Source organism: Schistocerca gregaria, chromosome 7 (genome assembly GCF_023897955.1).
Source record: "Schistocerca gregaria isolate iqSchGreg1 chromosome 7, iqSchGreg1.2, whole genome shotgun sequence".
In the NCBI taxonomy this organism is placed as follows: domain Eukaryota; kingdom Metazoa; phylum Arthropoda; class Insecta; order Orthoptera; family Acrididae; genus Schistocerca; species Schistocerca gregaria.
Window position 1 is genome coordinate 133,712,770 of NC_064926.1, and position 21,698 is coordinate 133,734,467.

Sequence of the window (21,698 nt, forward strand, 5' to 3'; positions counted from 1 at the left end):
AACGAACTATTATTAGACAAGTATGAGTCAGGACAAAATGCACCTCAACAAAGTAAGAAAGAAAAAAAGACAATACTTAGGTAACTTTTTCCAAGTTTTCACTTTTGGAGTGTTTTCTCTAACAATCAGTTTTATATTGCAAATATTTTAGTCTTATATTTGATACTCAACAATTATCAACTTTATGCTGTTACATTAATAACTGTAACTTTCAGTTCCAACGATCCGAACGTAGATATGTTTACAATGTGGTGCCTCTCCGGTCCTGTTCACTTGAAGTATTACTATGTAGCGTATTGTGTTTTGTACAGAACTTAGTTTGGCTTATAACTTAGTTTCTAAGTATTTTACTACTGCCTTTTTCTTTCTTTTTCAAACAGATTATATGATGATGAGATGATGATGTATCGAAAGCGGCAACTGAAGCAATTTATTCCATACTAAATTTGTCTCGCTATTTAAAAATTGCTTTCCTAAAAAGTGGTTCCGAAGATCGATTAAAAAAAAACAAGTGAGCTATGGATAATTAAGCGAATTGAAATCTCATGCAGGAGGAAGAGGGAAATTTGTATAAAGGCCAGAGTAAGCCAAAATCAGACATTACTGGCATATTACAAAAAATACTGTAGTAAGGAAAGTCATTACAGCGTCCAGAAGTATGCACATCCTGACAGAAATGAATCACGGAGATAATAAGATTAAAATTGTGTGGGACATTGTCAAACAGCAGACAGAACAGTCAGTCAGTGTAAAAGATACCACAAAAATTAAACTAAGTGACACTGTCGTGACAGGTAATAAGCAGGTTGCAAGTACTTTTAAAGATCAGTTTCTAAATGTAGCAGCAAAACCATGATTACATGGTTCAGTGCCAGAAGCATGAGACTATATTAAAAATAGATGTAGAGCCAACATCCTTCAATGAAATTAATCTAATTCTGAAAATTCTAAAGAACAAAAGCTCATGTAGTGTTGATGGAATTTCAAACAGAATCCTGATGGAATTTCAAACATAATTCTGAAAAGTTATTCCAGCTCAAAAAGTAATGTCCTTAGTGACATATGCAATGTATCTCTGACACAAGGACTTATTCCAGGCAGGCTAAAATATGTAATACATCTCTTCACTAGAAAGATGACAAGACATACTTAAACAACTATGGTCAAATTTACTCACTGACATTTTCTTCCAAATTTTCAGAAAAGTAATATTCTCAATAGTAGTCTCACAATTAAGTGGAAACAATTTACTTAGAATATGAAACTTCCTGGCAGATGAAAACTGTGTGCCGGGCCGAGACTCGAACTCGATACCTGTGGCTAAGCCATGTCTCCGCAATATCCTTTCTTCCAGGAGTGCTAGTTCTGCAAGGTTCGCAGGACAGCTTCTGTGAAGTTTGGAAGGTAGAAGACGAAACACTGGCAGAAGTAAAGCTGTGAGGACGGGGCGTGAGTCGTGCTTGGGGTAGCTCGGATGATAGAGCACTTGCCCGCGAAAGGCAATGGTCCCGAGTTCGAGTCTCGGCCCGGCACACAATTTTAATCGGCTAGGAAGTTTCATATCAGCGCGCACTCTGCTGCAGAGTGAAAATCTCATTCTGGATGCTTAGCATATAACAGTTTGGATTCCAGAAGGGTTGGTCAACTGCAAATGCTTTTTACTCATTCTCTCATTAAACAGCACAAGCATTAAATAGAAAAATGTAGCCAGCTGGAGCTTTTCGTGATCTTCCCAAGGTGTTTGGATGTGTAGATCATGTTACTCTCGTAGAAAAACGCAAGTTTTATGTAATTGGTGCCTTTACACAAATCTAGTTTGAATCATTCTTAACTAACAGAATGCAAAACGTTGTGATGAATAACTCAAAAAATTTCGGAAGGATAGACAATTTCAGTGACTGGAGATAAATCTGAAAGGGAGCCCCACAGGGTTCAATTTTGTGTCCACTCTATTCCTTATTCACTGACAGATAAAAATTGCAACACCAAAAAATAATGTAGTGTAACGAAATTTTGGGAATAGATTTCTGTAGGTAATATATTTAAGTGATTAACATAGCTGGATCACAGGTTGATATAAGTGGGAGGTAAGCTGTTGCAAATGTGAAATTCTGGTAAATTAATATAGGTGTAACCGCCAATATGCTGAAATCAGGCATGCAAATAAACATGAACTGTGTTGTACAAAAGCCGGACGTCAGTTTGCGGGACGGAATCCATGCATGTTGCACTTGGTCGGTCAATACAGTGACGGCGAATGCTGTCTGTGGATGACGCTGGAGTTGTCATCCGATTATGTGCCATATGTGCTCGTTTGGAGACATACGTGGTGATCGAGCAGCCCAAGGCAACATATCGACACTCTGTATAGCAGGTTGGGTTACAGCAGCGGTATGTGGGAGAGTATTATCCTGTTGGAAAACACCCCATTGAATGCTGGTCATGAATGGTAGCACACCAGGTCGAATCACCAGACTGACGTAGAGATTTGCAGTCATGGTAAGTAGGGCAGCCCCCTGTCATACGAAATCGTACCTCAGATCATAACTCCAGGTGTAACTCCAGTGCGTCTACCACGCAGGTTGGTTGCAGGCTGTCAACTGGCCTGCTAACCAACATACGGCCATCAGTGGCTCCGGGGCAAAACCACGTTTCATCATCAAGCATGACTGACCTCCACTCTGTCTCCAACGGTCCCTCGATTTTCACCATTTAAGTTGCAAATGACGGCGTGAAACATCCCCTTGGAAAAATTTATGAATGATTGTGCTGATAAACCCCTTACGATATTTGATTTTGAAACAGCTGAGCAAAATTGAACGTGCACAGATATTTCTCTCTTTACTTATTCAGATCATCAATAAATTGACACAATATTTTTAGCACAACGCAATCTGACTTTCAATAATCCCTACAAAAGAATGGCCCTGACTAACAATAACGTTTACCTTTCATGAATTACTTACCTCACAAAAATCTTCGTTACTCGAACTACTGCAATGCAGCGAGCGCCAATACTGCCAGCTAAATAAAAGATTCAAACTACTGATAGGCACTAATTACTGATTGTCATAGTTAGCAAATGAAAGATTTCGATAGAGAACAAACAATGTATTCACCTTAATAGTGTTCAAAAGTCATAATATATCAATTCATGATATCCAGTATTACAAGTTTACTCTTTCTGGCGGACACACGTCCAGATCGTCCGCACTTAAAATTCTGCCATCTCTCTCCCCACTAGTTTCGGACTACATTGCCCATTCCCAAACCACAGCGTTCGTTGTAAATGTTAACGTACTTTTGAAGGGAGCTGATACTAACAGTTTTGGTGAAGTTACTGGATCATGAGAAAGCATTCCTGTTCTGTACGTATAGCTATTGTATGCGTGTGCGCTGATCGAAATGTACGGTAACGTTTACATCGAAGGCTACGGTTTGGAAGTAGGCAATGTAGTCCGGAAAATAGTGTCCCATTTTACTACTCATTTTCCTACCACAAACAAAAAACTTTTAACCCACTTGTAACAGAAACTGAAGCCATAGTAAAATAAACACAATTTATTGTTTATTTTGAGAAAGTAATGAGCACTGAACACGCTCAGCTGATGTAGCGCAATAGCATTTATAAGAAAAAAACTTTCAGTATATCTGGAAACCAATACCTGATGAGATACGGATCATCGAATATCTGTAGGCCTATTCACAGCCTGCGTTTGATTTGCGGTTCATTCAGGATTCGCAAGCGTAGTAATTTACCACAATACGCACGCGTGGCCAGATGAAAATTCTCGAGATGTCATGGAGGTGAGGCATCAGAATCACTTTAGTATCAGTGTATGGGCAGAAATTGTCAGTGATGGACTCAGAGGGCCACACACTTTACGAATCAGATTAACAGGTGCTGTGCATCACCGAATTCTGTGGGATTAATTGCCAGCGCTATTGGAGACGGTCGCACTTGCAGAATGTCGACTGTTGTTTATGCGTGTCGGACCACCACCCGATTCTCTACGGATCACATGGCAGTATCTCGTTTCACGGGCGATTGATTGCTCGAGGTGTGACTTCATGGCCTCACCGTTCAGTCGACCTGAAACCGTTGAATTTCTCGCTGTGGGGACGTTTAAAGGTACCGGTGTACGCGCAACCCACCGACAGTGTGCAGACCTCAGGGGGTCGTGTGATGAGTGCACGTGGCGAGCGGAGCCAGGTGTACCTGAGACAGTACGCGAATTACGGCGAAGTAGGGCTGAAGAATATGTCAGGATACTTGGTATGCACTCGCAGCACGCAGGGGCGGGGAGGAATCCTGCACGTGTGCGGTGCACTTGCACGTGTGCAGTTATCATGTGTTCTGCGTGCACACAGGGGCAAGCTGGCCACCAGCTTCTCTCCCCTACCCTCCATACCGTCTCTCCACTCCTTCCCCTGTAATGTGTTTTGTTTCCTAGCTTGCTTTATTTAATGAAGGAATAAGGTTAGTAGGATTGCTTAAAAGAAATCATGATTTGAAAGATACCCTATTACCTACGATACGTTTTCTTTAATTGTCACAGGTGGCGTTGACAATACGTTTAATGTGTGGAACAAAATTTCTACATACAGAGAAACGCGAACAGTTACGTAGATTTTCACCACTGATGTTTGCTCTTAACCGAGACTTATTTTCATAACAGAAAAAAATCTTTCACAAACGTATGTCGAGCCAAACATTGACATTATCTTCACAATGGAGACGAGGAAACTCTTGCAGCGAAAAGTCGTGATAAAAGTCTATTACATGTCTTGCCAAAAGGAACTTGTCTCTCAGACGATAATTACGCTGTAGACCCATTAATTCCATTTGCAAATTGGGATGAATATCATCCACAGAAACAGCAAATGGTTTCGAGTAACATTAAAAAGCTTGGGATAAATATGATATATCCCCAAATCGCTTGAGAAATTCTTCTTTTATTGTACTAAGTACGGAAACATATTCTTTGCAATTCTGTTCTCGCACAGTAGACAGAATAGGGAAATGCACTGCATTCCCTGACGAGAGCTGTCGTCCCCACAGCTCAAACTTACTAGTAAAAGCTTGCATCTTTTGAGCCATTTGACAAATTATCTGATTTTCTCCTTGCAAACTTGTGTTCAGTGCGTTCATGTGTCCGGTAATGGCCAGTAAAAATGCATGGTCAGCAACACACTCTGGATCTTCTAACTTTGTCCTTTAAAAACTGATTTATTGGTATTCTCAGCTCAAAAAATCTTTTGAGTACATTGCCTCGGCTAAGCCAGCGGACTTCACACCGTGATATGGTATGTCACAGTGTTTGAGTGGTGTGTCGACTCGTGCTACACCTTGTGTTTTAATTGTATTGGTTTTCCTTTTCTTCCCCTGATATGTTTGTTTGATATGTTGTCTGTCATTAGGTGGCTGCTTGGTTGTCTTTTCTCTCTGCTATCGATATCTGCGTGTTTGCTTCCGGGAAACTGCTATGGAGGAAGTGAGATCTTTGACCGGTGGCAACTTCGTGTGGTGGCGCGGAAGTAGGGGCGTGCGCTGAGGGAGTCTGGTGGACACGGGAGGGCAGTGTGGCTCGCCAGCGCAGGCCAGGCGGGGTCGGTTGTACCGAGTCGCCACGTGATGTATGTCGGTTGTGTGTAACCAGCGGGTCGAGTTGACGGTAGAGCTCCGCGCGGGTTGGTTGTATACAGAATCGCTCCACGAGTAGTTGCTGTTCACTTCACCTTGGTGGGATGTTAACAAGCCTGAGAGTTGCATTTGTTTTACGGCCGTATTTAAATTGGTCAGCATTCTGCCTAGCCTGAGCATCCCAGAGTGGGTGATTTGTGGCCGCCTTACACATCCGTCATATCTGTTATGTTCTAATGATATTCCAGGACACGTTTGTTTAAAAACTTTTTAAATTACTCCATTCCTTTATGGCCAGTAATCGTGTGTTTGCTGAGACCTTTGATTTTTTTAATGGCGGTGTTGGTAGCTTCACTACCTCACCGTACTTTATTAACAAAGTTCTGTATTTACTTTGGTAGCCTGTTTACTAATGTTCTTTAAAATTTTTAAATTGTGGTATTGCTATAAATTACTTGATTGCCGTTAACGGCGTGTTTTGAAAGACTGTTATTGCCGATTGTTAGCTTCTGTGTTCTTTAAAAAAAATTTTTTTAAGCTGTTGTATTGCTGACTTGGCTGCCGTTTATAAAAGAAATTTTTAAACTGTTGCATTGCTGTAAATTACTTGAGTGCCGTTAGCGATGAGTTTAAAAGGTTTTTTATTGCCGTACTGTCAGTTTCTGTAAACTACCAGAAATTTGGCCCCATTTCCCAACTTGTGGTGTGGCTCGTAGTAACCGTAACCACTGTGTGTCAGTACTTTTCCCCAGTTTCAGCTAAATATGTGTGAAACTAAGTGTAAGCCTGTCGCATCTCAAATAATTAACTGCCCGAATAACCACCTGCATGACGTCTCCCAGTTTTGCTGCTTTTGCACAGAGTACTTCTTGGTGCAAAATGCAGTGGATGCTGAACAATGACTCTCTGTACGCTGAGGCTTTTTTCTTAGTAATCCAACAGATCCTATATGTTCCCCTTTCACTGCAGGTGCTCCTTCTGTTGTCACTGACAGCAAACGTTCCCAGTTTTCAACAGCTGAATCGACAGCTTTTTCATCGGCTTTTTGAGTGTCCTCGCCGGTGGTCGTGCTTTTTAAAGATATCATGTCTACAAAAATCCTCTGTTATGTACAGACCAGTGTCCACGTCGCGGACGTAACTCACTAACTATGCGGTGCCTGAAATATCTGTGGACTCATCAAATGCGACGGAAAATGCAATAAACTCTCGCACTGCAGTCCTTACTTGACGGTAAACGTCACCTGCCACGGCAGTTGTACGACGACTTACAGTCCGCCGAGAAAGAGTGATAGCTCGAAACTGATTTGTATTCAGTGGGCAAAGTAAATCAGCAGCATCGTTGATGCACTCGTTTATAAACTCACCTTCAGCAAATGGTTTTCCAGCTCTCGCTATATTAAGCGCAACCTTATAACTTGCACGTACCGCTGGGCTATCATTGTTGTCGTCCTGAATAATTGAAAACAGTGCTCCAGAAAATGTTAAATCAGTGAGATGAGAGACATGACGAAAGAAAGCCGCAGATCTCTCGTGACAGCAGCAACTTTTGTCAGATTCATCTAGTATCGTCATATCACTCTTCTTAAGGTCAGTCAATTTCCCCATCCGCTCAGAATCCAATAATAAATTTTACTCGTCCTTGTGACCACCGAGAATACTGCCACATATTAAACATTTCGAATTTTCACGTTTTTGCACAAAGAAAAAATGATTCTCCCATTCCCTTTTGAAAGATAGCAGGTATCCACTTCTCCGTTTCCTTGATCCACTCTGCATTTTCCGGTTCTTGAAATCCCAGCGTTCACTACGTAGTGGTCGCTTCGCATCAACGTCCGCAGCTTGGCCTGGCACTACGCAGCCGCAACCTGCCGGCTCTCGCCACCGCCCCGGTCGACGATTGCATGCGAGCAGCACACGTGCAGCGCTGTGCTCTCATGAGCCGCGTGCAACGTTTGTCCGTCCCTGATAGCATCAAATTCTACTGACAGAGAGAGGGGAACGAGAGAACAGATTGGCCCATATCACAACAGCTATTGATTTCCGGATATACCATTACGGAAACTTTTTTTCTGGTTTTGACCAATACTGCCTCATCTAGGAACATGTGACATACGTTTTAAAAGACCCTGTACACTTAAAAGAAATTTCCTGGATGGCCAATGTGTTTCCTTAAGTCATTATGCCTAGTTAGTGTAATAGTGCAGTTTATTTAACAGATTACGATATATGTTAATTATTGTCACTGCTCTGTGTCTAGGTCTACAGAGAAAATTCGATTTTGATGTAACTCATCAGTGCAACTTACCTACGCTCGCTGGTGATAAGAATAAAGGAAGTATCATAGAGAGTGCGACACGTATTGAGAACGCAGGAGGCAAAAAGCGTGCTAGCAGCGCGTCCGAGATTCTTTTCCCCCTCGAGCGCTGCGACGGAAAAGATTGTGAACAAAGCATGACTAATAATGGTGCACCCAATCCTCCACAGCAAATATGCGGCCTGTTGCGCTCAAAGGCAGCCATAATTGTCAGCCGTAACATCTGAAGCTGACTGCGAGCTGAGCTGGGTGTCGCCAGTCTGCAATGCGCAGTAGGCAGCTATCACCATCAGTGACAACGTGTGGATTGGTGCAAATTCCCACTGTCGCCAGGCAAGGTATTTGCGATTCAGCTATAAGAGTATAAAGAGTGATTTTCATCGTGACTGTCATAATGGCTGTACATAAATGCGTATTTCGGATAACTTCTATGCTACAACTAGTAAATTTGCAAGTGATTGTGTTATACGGTTATGTTACTACGACCGATAATTCGACAAACAGAGAAGTTCGAAGTCAGTAGTTTATCACAAGAGTGCAGAAAAAGAAATAGTAAATTAAAAGTAAGGAACAACAAAAGGAAACATTTCTCATCATATGCTGCTAGAAGACAATTTCATAAAACAAAACAAGAGCTAAAAGTGGAGCGTAGTGTACAATACCGTTTACAGCAACACCGACACTATGAAATAAAGGATGTGTCATATGGAACCTATGTATCCCCTGACAACTTGCTCCTCAATATTACGAGGGGGAAGTTTTACAGTGTGTAGATACATCCTTTAGGAACAATATTTTCATTTCTCCACATAATTTCCATGCTTCTCAACTGCCTTACGCCACCTTGGAACCAGCGCCTGTATACCTGCACAGTAAAATTCTGGACCAACCTGTTGGAGCCACTGTTTGGCAGCGTGCACAAGGGAGCCATCATCTTCGAACCTTGTTCCACGAAGAGAGTCTTTCAGTTTCCCAAAGAGATGATAGTTACATGGAGCCAGGTCAGGACTGTAAGGCGGGTGTTTTGTGATCGCTTTCATGGTTTTTTGACTGGCATGTGGCCGTGCATTGTCGTGCAACAGCAAAGCATCCTGCTTTTGCCGATGTGGTCGAACACGACTCAGTCGAGTTTGATGTTTCTCCAGTGTCGTCACATATGCATCAGAATTTATGGTGGTTCCACTTGGCATGATGTCCACAAGCAAGAGTCTTTCGGAATAGAAAAACACCGTAGCTATAACTTTTCCAGCAGAAGGTGTGGTTTTGATTTCTTTTTCCTCGGGTGAATTTGCACGATGCCACTCCATTGATTGCCTCTTCGTCTCTGGTGAAAAATGATGGGGCTATGTTTCATCACCTGTCGCAATTCTTCCAAGAAATTAATCTCCACCATTCTCGTACTGTTCCAGAAGTTCGCTCCATACCGTTTTTCTTGTTTCTTTGTGAGCCATTGTCAACATCCTGGGAACAAACTTAGCACAAACCTTTTTTAACGCCAACACTTTCAGTATTCTGCACACAGTTCCTTCCCCTATCCCAACGTAGCGTGAGAATTCGTTCACTGTGATGCGTCTGTCAGCAGTCACTAATTCGTTAACTCTCTGCACATTGTCTGGAGTATGTGCAGTACGAGGCCTGCCGATACGAGGACAATCCTCAATATTGCCGTTCCCGCTTTCATCACGTAACCTGCTTACCCACCGACTAACTGTACTGCGATCGACAGCAGCATCTCCATACACCTTTTTCAACCTTGGTGGATGTTTCCCACTGTCTCATTTTCACAGCACAGGAATTCTATGACAGTACGTTGCTTCTGACGAACGTAAAGTGTAGCAGCCATCTGGAAGACATGCTGTGACTGCGCCACTCACGGGAACAGTTTGAACTAAGTTTGAAAACAATCGCGAAGGATGTATCTACATACTGTAAAACTTCCACACATGCAGAATGAAAACTGTATTTTTCCGAAAATAGTGTGCATTTGTTTTGGAGTAACCCTCATACCTAATTGAGCTGACAAACCTTGCATTGCTACGGTATTCATTATGCCAGTTTTTTTTATTAGAAACGACGACAAAAAATGAACTGTGTTTGTAGTGTAGCATAGAAGAAATTTCATTTTCGTGTCTTCGTGAAAACACGTTTGAAATTATGAAGCAGACGTACAAAGAAACATGGATAATGTATGATGACAGTGTGCGTACGGCTTCGGCAGCACACCAGTCGGCACTATGAAACATTGTAAAGCAGGCGCGCCTATGACGAGAGAAGGCCAAGACACGCCCCCAGCCTGCACGCCGATGCGTGCATATTGGCCGCCGCCGCCGACCGAGCTGTGTCAATCTCTCAGTACATCGGATCGGGACTCAGTTCGCACTGCACCTCAATTCGTCGCTCTGTGCTCTAGTCTTCTACACTGATAGGCGTCGCCTCTCACCTTAGGTAGCTGTGAGGGAACGTTATCATTGTGTATAGTTGCAATATGGACACGGACAAGATTCTATATTTACATCTACGGGCACAATTCGCGCCAAAGTCATAATCCCCCCCCCCCCCCCCCATCCCCCTCTGTTTCACTCCCGGATCGAGCGAGGGAAAAACGACTGTCTGAACGCCTCAGTACCTGCTCATATTTCCCTTATCTTTGGATGGTGATCACTGCGCGATCTGAAAGTTGGTGGTAATAATATATGCTCTACATCCTCGGTTAAGATCGGATTTCGGAACTCAGCGAACAACCTCTTCTGTTTAGCGCGGCATCTATCTGCAAGTGTGTTCCACTTCAAACTTTCTATGAGATTTGTAACGCTCTCGTGATGGCTAAATGTACCAGTCACGAATCTTGCCGCTCTTCTTTGGACCTTCTCAATCTCTTGAATCAGACCCAACTGGTAAGGGTCCCATACAGACGAACAATACTCCAAGACTGGACGAACTAACGTATTGTAGGCTATTTCCTTTGTTGAAGGACTGCATCGCTTCAGGATTCTATCAATAAACCGCAATCTAGAGTTCGCTTTACCCGTTAATTGCGTAATCTGATCATTCCATTTGAGATCATTTCGAATAGTTACACCCATATACTTGACGGTCGTTACCGCTTCCAAAGACTGGGCATTTATTTTGTACTCGTACATTAATGGGGATTTTTCCCCTTGTTACACGCAGTAGGTTACACTTACTAATATTGAGAGATAACAGCCAGTCGTTACACCACGCATTTATTGTCTGCAAATCCTCATTGATTTGTTCACAACTTTCGCGTGATACTACTTTCCTCTAGACTATAGCATCATCGGCAAACAGTCTAAGGCCGCTGTCAATACCATCAACCAGATCGTTTATGAACATCGTAAAAAGCAGAGGACCTATTACGCTGCCCTGGGGCACACCTGAAGCTACGCTTGTTTCTGTTGAAGTCGCCCAGTTCAGGAAGACATACTGCTCCCTGTCTATTATAAAACTTTCTATCCAACCGCATATGTCATCGGATAGACCGTAAGCGCGCACTTTTTGTAGCAAACGACAGTGCAGAATTGAGTCGAACGCCTGTCGAAAGCCGAGAAATATGGCATCAACCTGGGAGCTGGTATTTAGAACCTGTTGTATATCATGCACAAAGATGGCCAGCTGTGTCTCGCATGACCGCTGTTTCTTAAAACCGTGCTGGTTTCTGCATATGAGCTTCTCAGGGTCTAGAAAGGTCATTATATCTGAACACAAAATATGTTCCATGATTCTACAATAAATCGATGTCAGTAAAATTGGCCGGTAATTAGGTGCGTCCGATTTTCTACCCTTTTTATAGGTTGCTATGACCTGGGCCTTCTTCCAGTCCTGTGGAAGTTTCTGCCGTTCCAATGATCTCTGATAGATCACAGATAAGAATGGTGCTATATTTGTAGCACAGTCAACATAAAATCTTACGGGGATACCGTCTGGGCCAGATGCCTTTCTGGCGTCTAAGGATCTTAACTGTTTTACAATCCCAAACACAGTAAACACTATGTCGCCATCCTTTCGTTTGTTCGGTAATTGGAAGGGGGAATGGCGCTGCAGTCCTCTATCGTAAACGAGCTTTTGAAAGCTAGGTTTAGAATTTCGGCCTTCTGTTTATCATCATCAGTTACATTACCCGTATTATCAGCAAGAGAAGGTATTGAATTATTCATAGCGTTCATAGATTATTTTTAGAATCTGCAGATAAAATATTCAATAATTAGTACATGTTATTTGAATGCTGTTAGCCACAGAACTTCAGACTGCACATCATTGAAGTTAAGCACTCAGTTGACTCCTCTAATAAACTGTATTATAACCACGGGTGTATTTTGTGGTGTAGTGAGAGGAAACCGGCCACCCACCTATTATACCTCCGTCTCTTCATCCAGCCAGGAACCACAAAACATTACGAGAGGGCACAACCACAGTATACAAATTAAGAAACGTGATCCCAGGCAGTTTACGTATTCTGAGTGCAGCTGCCTCGCGTGTCTACAGCGCGATTTTAAAAACATCTCTGTGGCAGCGCCTGCCATAGCTTTACAGACGGCCATTTTCACCTACAGCCGTTTGCGCTTCGCAGTTGAAGAAAAGCGCTACCAGGTGTCAGTGATTTCCTTCTACGTTAAATCCACTGTAGAAGTGTCTTATCGGTAAAGAATTAATGTATTAAAACTTAGTGCATGATGCGGCATTTTTTGACGTATCTCATTATTTATGAGATTACACTGTAGCTCTTGAATTATGTGTCGTACATCTATATAGTTGTACAGATACATTTAGCGGCTTATGTGAATATTGTCACCGAGATATGTTGCGAATATAGTAAGTAGCAATGAAGTAAAAATTTAAACGTCATTCATGATGCAGCATGTTTTCTCTCTTCTCCGTGTTTATGACGTCGTATCTCCTGATCTATGTGTCATACAATGATATCACTTCGTGGTGTCTATTCTATCGGACTTATTGGAGATGACAGACACCACATATTCATACAGCTGATTCGTCTATATGAGCAATCGATCCACCTTCTTCAGTACGGATGCGTAAGTATAAGGGAGGTTCGGAAAGAAACGAGCTGGAGCCATAATTACAGAAAGCAGTACCTGTATGTTAGAAGTATTGACCCTGGCTGTTGAGACACTTGCTCACTGTGACACAAGGGAACGTCAGCATAACCTTTCCTGCACTCGTGTGGATGCCCCTGGCTTTTTTTGGTGGTGGTGACCCTGGATGCTTCCACTGGAGACTTTGTCGTTTTGATTCTGGTTCGAAGTGATGCCACCAAGACTCATCTCCAGCCACCACTCGTGCCAGGAATGCATTCCCTTACCGAGCATACCGCTGCAGATGAGCAAGACAGTGGGCCATTCGATATGCTTCCTGGTGTGGTTGAAGACTGTGGGGCTCCCACTGGGCACACATTCTGCACATGTGCAGTCGTTTTCATGATGGCGTGAACACTTCCGACGCTCAGACCGGCCACGGCGGCTAAGGCATTCACTGTTACTCGGCGGTCCTGAGTAATGAGTGCATCCACCAGCTGGACGATGTCATCAGTAATGCAGTGTGGTGCTCCAGACCGAGCATCATCTGCTAAGGACAGACGTCCTTCCCTGAAGCGCTTGTGCCACGCCTTGACCCTTGCAAGGGACATGCAGTGTTCGCCGTACACTTGTGACATTCGTCGATGAATGTACATTCCTCTTACTCCTTCCGCTGTCAGAAAACGAACAACACCTCTTTGCTCTTCGTTTGACGCTTGCATATCACTGTATACAATGCGACTGGCGGCATTGGACGATTGATGCATGCTGCTGCTAGCTCTGTATAGTCACGTGACGTGCATCCGTGCCCTCTAGCGACGGACTGTGAACTTCCACGCTCTGGTCGGAACCACACCTCGTTACACACGCCACGATATTACCCTCCTGTCACCGGTTTGCGCATTCCAGATTCCGGCTCGTTTTTTTTTTTTTTTTAAACGCCCCTTATCCATCGACTTCCTGCAGGACTGTCAGAGCAGCGAGCATGGAGGAAATGGACAGGGACTGGGAATAGATGGCGGTCGGTGGGAGTGTGGGTAGGCCGGGAGGCGCGCTAAGACAGTCCGCTGATCCTGGGTTCGAAACCTCGTGTGGTGCTCATTTATATAAAAAACATGTTCGTGCTTTCGCAGAGGAAGCTATGCCAGGACTTCAGTTTTAACACAGTGCAAACCAATAACGACGTAGGTACATAAAGTTCTACAAAACGTCTTCAGAGGCATAAAAATTAAGTGTCGTTAGGTGCAAGAAGAATTGCCACTGGGGTCGGGTGGATACAAGGAAAAACCTTATTTCACGTTCTTTGTCTAGGAAAACATATTTGTGCTAGAAACGTGATCAACATACAGCTATCAGGATTTTATATTTTAAAAAAGATGGATGTCTAATTCTTTTCGTTGTTATTCGGACATTTTGATTATTATGTGTCGATTAATCTCAGGCTTCTGTATTATTGTGAGGCTGTCTGTTAACTGTGACTATGGTGTCTTCTTATTACTTCGTATCTACATGAAAAATATATTAAACATTAATGCCGATTGTGATGCACAAAATGGCAGTTTTCTAATACAGAACACACACACACACACACACACACACACACACACAGTGTCCCAGAAAGAATGGCGAGTATTCAAGAATATGTCAGAAACCATCATTCGAAGTCTAGTCAATGTGGACTCTAAAATGCACACCTCAGAAGCTATGAGCACTTCTTCCTCCTCGGTACTATGAAACAAATCACTTCTAATGCAGGCTCTATCCTTTCTACATTTTTAGAGGTGGAAGTATGAATCAAAACAAGAAAAAAATCTTTAGTAAACATGGGCTCTAAAGAGCATAAATTACGAGCTATGATCACCTGTTCATCTTAGCTATTGTGAAACATATCTCTTCTACTAACCAAGTTGAGTCATCCTAGCGGCAGATCCTTCCACCACCAGGATAACAAAAATGAGAATCCCAAAAAGCTTTTACCAAATCCAGTAGTCTTCATTAACACTGAAGGAGTATCACATGAGAAAGAAACTCTGCTGTCAGACATCTGCAAACACACAAATTGTGATTTTCTTTTGATACAAGAGACCCACAGAGGCCACAATGAACCGAATCCAAAGATAAATGGAATGAAATTGATCGTTGAAAGACTAAGCGCCCAATATGGTAGCGCAATATTCGCCAAACCGGACCTTCTAAACCTATCCACAGACATAATGGCAGAAGATGATATAGAAATTTTGACCGTTGAAGTTCAGTCATGCGCAGTAACATCGGTATGTAAACCACCAAAGACAGACTTCATTTTCAAGGAACCAAATAACTTCTGCCGCAAACCAACAAAACTGGTTATGGGTGATTTCAATTGTTACAGCACATCATGAGGCTACGTGGACACAAACAAGAATGGAGAGGATCTTGAAGATTGGTCCGAAAGCATGGAATTGAAGCTCAGACACGATCCTAAGAAACCACCCTCTTTCAACACTGGAAGGTGGCGCTCCGGATATAACTCTGATAACATCTTCGTAAGTGAACATACAGCACACCAGTCGAAGAAAGATGTTATGGAACTAATCTCACATTCTCAACTTCGACTTATAAATCGTTTTGTGGAAGCAGCTGTGGTACCAGAAAGAGTCCCATTCAAGAGACCATTTAATTTTAAGAGAGGACAGTGGAGCAATTTAGCAAAGATCTGGATAAGGAAGTGGAAAATGTGAAATCCATGCCAGAAATGAATAACCAGTTTGTCGACCTAGTGAAAACCATATCACGAAGACATATCTCAAGGGAATGCTGAACTACATATATTCCAGAACGTAACAAAGGTTCAAATGCACTGCTGAAAAAATATGAACAACTATTCAATGAGGACCCATTTTCTGAAGAAACAATTAACACAGGTGAACAGTTTATATCTGAAATACCTGCTTCCAGGAGGGAAAAGTGCTGCAGTGAAGTGACACAATTAGACATGAAGCATAGCAGCCATGAAGCCTGGAAACTCTTGAAAAATTTCAACGATGACCACACTAAAGTTCCTGCTGAAATGGCTAAAGTAACTCCTGATCAAGTAGTTCATCATCTGCTATTAAATGGCAAAACGAAAAGATATGTCAAAACCAAACTACAAAGATATGTCGAAGAAAATGACTTTATTGCCTGCCCTTTCGCATTAGCAGAACTAGAGGACGCCAAGCGTTGCATGAAGAATAACAAAGCTCGAGGGTTATTTGATATGCGAGTAGAACAAATAAAGAGGTTCGGCCCACGCACTAAAAGGTGGATTTTAAATCTGATTATCTATTGAATTTATAGACTACAGATACCCAAAATCTGGAGTAAAGCGAAAGTGGTAGCCTCACTGAAACCTGGGAAAGGTTCGACAGATCCCGAGAAGTTTCAACCAATCTCTCATCTGTGCCATCTATACAAACTGTAGGAATGAATATTGTTGAACTGCATATCAGGTTATGTAGACCGGAGGCTAATCATACAACAGACAGGAGTTCGGCCAGGAAAATCAACTTGTGGCCAGATCATCAACCTAACTCAACACAAAGAGAACGGATACGAGAGAGGGCAAATTGCAGATGTGGCGTTCGTGGACCTAACAACAGCGTACGATAAAGTAAATCACAAGCAGCTCACAAGGAAGATTTATATAATCACCAAGGACTATCGATTAATGCAGTTCACCCAATGCTTACTTCAAAAGAGGCTGTTCTTCGTCATCCTGAACAAGAGAAGTCGACGGAGACTACAGAAAAATGGTCTCCCCCAAGGCAGTGTGCTGGCGCCTGTGCTGTACACTATCTGCACCAATGACCAGCCTGTTGGGACAGATACAATATTTTTCATCTATGCCGACGATACAGCAGTTGCAGCCCATGGACGTACATTTGAAGATGGGGGAAATGAAAGTGACTTCAGTCCTCGAATACCTGACAAAATATCTATGGCAACAACAACCTAAAGCCTAACCCATCCAAAACACAGGTGTGTGCGTTTCACTTGAGAAATAGACAAGCTAGAAGAAAACTGGATATAACTTGGAAGGGAATGCAATTACAACGTACATACACCCCTACATAGTTCGGAGTAAAGCTTGACCGAATATTCACTTTCAAAGATCATTGCGAAAAAACAAAGCTCAATATATGCAGCCGAAATAATATAATATGGAAGCTCACTAATAGCTTATGGAGAGTTCAACCGAATGTCCTACGCACTCACATCTGCCCTAGCTTTATGTTTCTCCACAGTCGAATATACAGCACCAGTCTGGTAGGACTCTGCACAGACCAAGCATGTTGGTATTGCTCTTAACGAGACAGGCTGCATCATAAGATTGCCTACGAACAGCTCCAGTCGACAAAATCTACCAGCTGGCAGGAATAGCACCCTCGGAGATAAGACGAAGAACAGCGCCAGAAGCTGAAAAGAAAAAACAGGGAAGCGATCCCAGGCACCCCGTGTTTGGAAGTGAAGCACCGTGTTCAAGGCTGCAAACATCGTAAAGTTACATCTTCACCTTCCACTCGTCGAATTCAGTTTTGGTGGGACAAAATAATTGGAAGCAAGAGCCAAAACCTAAAGAAAGAGCCTGCTGCTGGTTTCCAACTACCCTGTCAGACGTAGAAGACTTTGGACAGACTGCGGACTGGAGTGATGGAGAGCAAACAAAACTTGAAACTACGGGGATAAATTTCTGGAGATGCAGCCTGAGAATGCGGAGAATCTCAAGATGATGCAAACCTCTTGGTCTGTCCGAAGTTGCCTGAATCCTGCACACTTGATGACCTGATCGCAGCAGATGTTCCAGCAATCAAGAATGCCAATTTCTGGATCTCAACACCAATTTGACTTGTATAAAATCCTATGTATATATTGTAGAGACGTTTGATTTCATACATAATCTTATTGTACTGTCCTGGATAAAAAATAGTAATAATAATAATATACTGTAAAAGTGTGAACCATGGACCTTGCCGTTGGTGGGGAGGCTTGCGTGCCTCAGCGATACAGATGGCCGTACCGTAGGTGCAACCACAACGGAGGGGTATCTGTTGAGAGGCCAGACAAACGTGTGGTTCCTGAAGAGGGGCAGCAGCCTTTTCAGTAGTTGCAGGGGCAACAGTCTGGATGATTGACTGATCTGGCCTTGCAACATTAACCAAAACGGCCTTGCTGTGCTGGTAGTGCGAACGGCTGAAAGCAAGGGGAAACTACAGCCGTAATTTTTCCCGAGGACATGCAGCTTTACTGTATGATTAAATGATGATGGCATCCTCTTGGGTAAAATATTCCGGAGGTAAAATAGTCCCCCATTCGGATCTCCGGGCGGGGACTACTCAGGAGGATGTCGTTATCAGGAGAAAGAAAACTGGCGTTCTACGGATCGGAGCGTGGAATGTCAGATCCCTTAATCGGGCAGGTAGGTTAGAAAATTTAAAAAGGGAAATGGATAGGTTAAAGTTAGATATAATGGGAATTAGTGAAGTTCGGTGGCAGGAGGAACAAGACTTCTGGTCAGGTGACTACAGGGTTATAAACACAAAATCAAATAGGGGTAATGCAGGAGTAGGTTTAATAATGAATAGGAAAATAGGAATGCGGGTAAGCTACTACAAACAACATAGTGAACGCATTATTGTGTCCAAGATAGATACGAAGCCCACACCTACTACAGTAGTACAAGTTTATATGCCAACTAGCTCTGCAGATGATGAAGAAATTGAAGAAATGTACGATGAAATAAAAGAAATTATTCAGATAGTGAAGGGAGACGAAAATTTAATAGTAATGGGTGACTGGAATTCGAGTGTAGGAAAAGGGAGAGAAGGAAACATAGTAGGTGAATATGGATTGGGGCTAAGAAATGAAAGAGGAAGCCGCCTAGTAGAATTTTGCACAGAGCACAACTTAATCATAGCTAACACTTGGTTTAAGAATCATGAAAGAAGTTTGTATACGTGGAAGAACCCTGGAGATACTAAAAGGTATCAGATAGATTATATAATGGTAAGACAGAGATTTAGGAACCAGGTTTTAAGTTGTAAGACATTTCCAGGGGCAGATGTGGACTCTGACCACAATCTATTGGTTATGACCTGTAGATTAAAACTGAAGAAACTGCAAAAATGTGGGAAATTAAGGAGATGGGACCTGGATAAACTGAAAGAACCAGAGGTTGTACAGAGTTTCAAAGAGAGCATAAGGGAACAATTGACAGGAATAGGGGAAAGAAATACAGTAGAAGAAGAATGGGTAGCTCTGAGGGATTTAGTAGTGAAGGCAGCAGAGGATAAAGTAGGTACAAAGACGAGGGCTGCTAGAAATCCTTGGGTAACAGAAGAAATATTGAATTTAATTGATGAAAGGAGAAAATATAAAAATGGAGTAAATGAAGCAGGCAAAAAGGAATACAAACGTCTCAAAAATGAGATCGACAGGAAGTGCAAAATAGCTAAACAGGGATGGCTAGAGGACAAATGTAAGGATGTAGAAGCTTATCTCACTAGGGGTAAGATAGATACTGCCTACAGGAAAATTAAAGAGACCTTTGGAGAGAAGAGAACCACGTGTATGAATATCAAGAGCTCAGATGGCAGCCCAGTTCTAAGCAAAGAAGGGAAGGCAGAAAGGTGGAAGGAGTATATAGAAAGTTTATACAAGGGCGATGTACTTGAGGACAATATTATGGAAATAGAAGAAGATGTAGATGAAGACGAAATGGGAGATACGATACTGCGTGAAGAGTTTGACAGAGCACTGAAAGACCTGAGTCGAAACAAGGCCCCCGGAGTAGACAACATTCCATTAGAACTACTGACGGCCTTGGGACAACCAGTCCTGACAAAACTCTACCAGCTGGTGAGCAAGATGTATGACACAGGCGAAATACCCTCAGACTTCAAGAAGAATATAATAATTCCAATCCCAAAGAAAGCAGGTGCTGACAGATGTGAAAATTACCGAACTATCAGTTTAATAAGCCACGGCTGCAAAATACTAACGCGAATTCTTTACAGACGAATGGAAAAACTGGTAGATGCAGACCTCGGGGAGGATCAGTTTGGATTCCGTCGAAATGTTGGAACACGTGAGGCAATACTGACCTTACGACTTATCTTAGAAGAAAGATTAAGGAAAGGCAAACCTACGTTTCTAGCATTTGTAGACTTAGAGAAAGCTTTTGACAATGTTGACTGGAATACTCTCTTTCAAATTCTAAAGGTGGCAGGGGTAAAATACAGGGAGCGAAAGGCTATTTATAATTTGTACAGAAACCAGATGGCAGTAATAAGAGTTGAGGGGCATGAAAGGGAAGCAGTGGTTGGGAAAGGAGTGAGACAGGGTTGTAGCCTCTCCCCGATGTTATTCAATCTGTATATTGAGCAAGCAGCAAAGGAAACAAAAGAAAAATTTGGAGTAGGTATTAAAATTCATGGAGACGAAGTAAAAACTTTGAGGTTCGCCGATGACATTGTAATTCTGTCAGAGACAGCAAAGGACTTGGAAGAGCAGTTGAACGGAATGGACAGTGTCTTGAAAGGAGGATATAATATGAACATTAACAAAAGCAAAACGAGGATAATGGAATGTAGTCAAATTAAATCGGGTGATGCTGAGGGAATTAGATTAGGAAATGAGACACTTAAAGTAGTAAAGGAGTTTTGCTATTTAGGAAGTAAAATAACTGATGATGGTCGAAGTAGAGAGGATATAAGATGTAGACTGGCAATGGCAAGGAAAGCGTTTCTGAAGAAGAGAAATTTGTTAACATCGAATATAGATTTATGTATCAGGAAGTCGTTTCTGAAAGTATTTGTTTGGAGTGTAGCCATGCATGGAAGTGAAACATGGACGATAACTAGTTTGGACAAGAAGAGAATAGAAGCTTTCGAAATGTGGTGCTACAGAAGAATACTGAAGATAAGGTGGATAGATCACGTAACTAATGAGGAGGTATTGAATAGGATTGGGGAGAAGAGAAGTTTGTGGCACAACTTGACTAGAAGAAGAGATCGGTTGGTAGGACATGTTTTGAGGCATCAAGGGATCACAAATTTAGCATTGGAGGGCAGCGTGGAGGGTAAAAATCGTAGAGGGAGACCGAGAGATGAGTACACTAAGCAGATTCAGAAGGATGTAGGTTGCAGTAGGTATTGGGAGATGAAGCAGCTTGCACAGGATAGAGTAGCATGGAGAGCTGCATCAAACCAGTCTCAGGACTGAAGACAACAACAACAACAACTGTAAAAGTGCTCATAGCTCTTACGGTATAGAGCCTATGTTTACTAGACAGTGTTTTCTTGCTTTGGTCCATATTATCTCCTCCCAAAATATGGAAAGCAAAGAGTCTGCTTTCAAAGACATTTGTTTCACAATATCGAAGACGAAGAAGTACTCATAGCTCTCAAGGCACGTTTTTTAGAGCCCGTGTTAACTAGACCTCTTTGCTTCGAATGATCGTTCCTGTCATATCTCTGACTATTTACTATCAAAAACAGTCTTGATCCCAATTTATATATCACGGTGACCACTAGTGGTCGAAACCGGTCACCGTAATAAATAAATTTTGATCAAGACTGTTTTTGATAGTAAATATTTGTAACACCTTCATCACTGTTCACTCCCACAATGTATTCAAAAGTATTATCTCTGACTCCTTCTGGGACACA

The 21,698-nt window shown here is 42.4% G+C and overlaps 1 protein-coding gene across 1 annotated transcript in view; it reads right to left on the bottom strand.

Moving 5' to 3' along the window:
• Nucleotides 1-21,698, bottom strand: part of LOC126281178 (tumor necrosis factor alpha-induced protein 8-like protein) — an 860,942-nt gene that overhangs the window by 437,890 nt on the left and 401,354 nt on the right. The gene's annotated exons all lie outside the window — the stretch shown is intronic.